This window comes from Alligator sinensis, unplaced genomic scaffold (assembly GCF_000455745.1).
Source record: "Alligator sinensis unplaced genomic scaffold, ASM45574v1 scaffold23_1, whole genome shotgun sequence".
Lineage (NCBI taxonomy): Eukaryota > Metazoa > Chordata > Crocodylia > Alligatoridae > Alligator > Alligator sinensis.
In genome coordinates, this window is record NW_005841890.1 from 3,670,644 (window position 1) to 3,674,215 (window position 3,572).

Here is a 3,572-nt window from a genome sequence, read left to right on the forward strand (position 1 = left end):
GGGGGCGGTGCACAGGCCTGGAGGCAGAGCGATGGCAGCGCAGGGCACTGGGTTGCGCCTCTCCATCCCTGCCCACCCTCCCATCATTCTTGACAGGTAATTGGCTAGTATTTCCATAAATACACATCTGGTATTGTACAAAAAAGTGGCTTAACAGAAAATAACCAGGTGTTTTAAAAAACACTGCACAAAATTAAGAAGTCAAGTTATTCTTTAACGTGAGGCAAATTTATCATTTTGGGTGACATTTCAAAATGCTTTTGAAAAGTGACTTGTGTGCTTAACTGATCAAAAGCCACTAGGATTTATAACTTTCAAAAGCAAGTTTGGACTTTTTAAATTTATAAACCATCCCATCCTCATTTTTCCAGTGCATTTTAAGCCCTTTGCAACATAAAATGGGACTAAACACACAAAAAGAGAAGTGGAGGAAGAAAAATATGGAGATTACACTTTACTTAATCATTACAGTCCCACTGCTAATTACAGGCGGATGCCAAAAGGGTCTTAAATATCTACCAATCAGCTGATGCTTGTAAAACAATTTGAATGTGTTAATGCCAGGTATTTTTCTAACCTCCAAAAACCTGGATGCTATTCTCTATTAAATCTTAAAACCTTGGTCAAGTGCCTGTAACAATATTGACTGATTCCTCTTTTGAGCATCAGGATACCATGTAGCCAATAATTAGCTTAGAGATGGTCAAAAATGTCTAATGCAACATTCTTCTGCTTTAAAATACCAGTTGAATGAAACTAAAATGATTGCTTTTCTCAGCCTCACTGATAAAAAAAATTTTGAAGCAATTCATTTTGCTAAGACCAAAGTGCTTTGTCTGCCACGCAACTTGAGACAAAAGGCTTCAACAAGTGCGTGGAATTTTTCAAAATTTCCAGCTGGCAAGACATTTTCCTTTCAACTTTTCATGCCAATAAACTTTCTTCTGTCTGTGCAGCTATAGCAACCTCACTTCTTACATCCTCTAAAATGGAAAGCCTGGATTTCAAGCAGCACTATTTAGCAATATTTTATTTCCTTGGGTCTTTATTTGAACTTCCTGGAATGCCTCATTGTATTTATTTAAACTAGAGTGCTATCTGATCAAAACAGATGCCACAACTTACTAATAGGAAAGATTTATTATTATTATTGATTCTCCCACTGACTCCCATTAAGAGCATAAGCTAATCACATAACTGGTTTGTGCCTTGGCTTCCACATCTGTAAACCAGGGACAAGACCTCCTCATATTTGGAAAGCATTTTCAACCCTCCAACAAGAAGATCAATACAAGGACAAAGAGTCTGACAACACATGGAAAAACAACAGGAAAAATGGTCAAAACAAATAAACATGTTGGACAATAGAAATCATTCAGAAATAGTAAAGAATTCCACTCAAATAATAGCAGCAAACTATCCCATGAGATTTCCAATTCTAAAAGTCCTTCTTGCATGGCTCACTCAAAATTTTCTATAACATAGTAAAACAATGGGAAACCAATGCTGCCTTAATTCAACTCTAGCTAAGAGAAAGCATTGTAAAGTGGCAACTAAAACAACACTGACTACTTTTGTAAAAATAAATTTTAAACTTTAGAAAAAGAATTGACACCAGGAGTTCTAAAACAATTAAGTTAGTTGTAAACTCCATCCTATTAATCACCCAAGTTTTGGTGACTGTCCTCTGTACAAGCACAACCAAGGACAAATCCAGAGGTATACGTAGCATAGTCACATGCCCCTTCAATTCTTCCTCTGCTTCTGCTGCCCATGGGAGCTGAGGGCTCAATCCTGTTAGAGCTGAGCTGCCTAGCCCCCTCTTCCCAAGCCAGATGGGCATCCAGCAGTACCTGCCTCGTCCTGCCAGCCCCAGAGCCGAAGGGCATGATCCTGATCTCACCACCCTTTTTCAAAATCCTACATTTAAGGTTGATAATCTCCTAATCAAATTTTCTACAATCATGTTAAAATGGTTCTGTCCTATTTAAACTATCCATTACATCATTTTAACAATGCTCAAGGCAGAAGATGGTAACAACTCTTGTGAACCAGGACAAGTGTCTGCTGAAAGCAACCTTAGAGAAAGTCTCACAAAGGTTTGCAATTGAACAATTGATAGATATGCCAGGTTGCTAAGGCTGTACACAAAAAAGAAAGTTTATTTTGGCAAACATGGGCAGTAGTAACTGATGGTATTTTTTTATTCATATCTTACTAACAAAAAAATAGATATTATATGGCTTTAGTTATCAAGCTGTGCACATAACTAAACTGTATTAACATACCCTTAATATTTTATTGCGTAATACCTTCCTATTGGCCTCGTCTTAAATCATGTCTCTGGGACAAGAGCTGGGTTCCTGTCTGTACAGAGCCCCAACCCTGATTTAGACTCCAAGGCTAGGGACAGAAGTTTCACATCACCTGGTTTAAGTGATCAGAAACTGCTTTAAACCTGTAACAGAACAGAAGTTCAATACACATAAAGCAGTTTCAAAAATGGCTGAGACTGGTTTAACATAAACCTGGATGAATGTAGTATCAGACTTGACTGATTTGGGTCAAATCGGTTTATGAAACTTCTGTCCCAGACCCCTTCCTGGTTTAAGTTAAATCAGTGCTTCTCAGCATCCCAGCATGGTTTCCATGCCTGGGCTAGGCTATGCTGCCTGTTCCAGCAGAGAAGAGTTTGGGGGAGGTGGGTCTACTGATAATGACTGCCCTCCCCAACCCAGCAAACCCTGGCTGGGGTGGGTCTGGAGCCGGGGGACCCCCTCCTCCCAGTTAAATCCTGTTTCCCCTAAGCACAGAGCTGCCCTGCCCTGCTAAACCTACTGAAACTTACTGCTGGCTGTGACCATGGACTACAAAACCCAGAGGCAACTGGAAGCAGGAAGAAGTAATGAGCAGCCCTGCAGTCCTGCTTCTGCAAATCCCAGAGACCTCAAGGGCAGCAGGAAGAGGAAGCGAACACACAGCCCATGCTGGCTGTGCCAGAGAAGTGTGCTCTAGCAACCCCTGGCTTCTGGTCTGAGCCACTGCAGGCATGTGGCTGCATTTCCTGAACCAAACATAAATGCGTGGCCAGTTGTTTCTCAGTTTAATCTCTGCATTTTAGTTTAATCTCAGCCTCCAGGTTTTTGACTGCCTGTATTTAGCCCAGGGTGCTAAAATGTCATACAAATAATGTTTTAATTAGTATTAAGTTAATGTTTGCATTCTTTGTTCCTGAGCTTATACTTGCAGTGCCTTTGTTTTTAGATTTAAAAATCCAACATAAAATCAACATGCTTTATTTTGTTATTCTTTCAAAAAGGTTGTTTGATGTAGGATATATGAGGGTATAACCTACCATCTTTGATCAACCCACCAGATATGCTACACTAACAGCAGAAATCCATTCAGTTCTTAAATATAATGAACTGAGTGACTGAGGCCAATGTACATAGAAGAAATGTATTAAAACCAAGAGGTATGGGCAAGAAGCAGCACTTGCATGTAACTTCATAGCTAATATAATCTGGCAATAAAAGAAGGTTCTACGAAGACAGCTATTAGAAAACAAAACA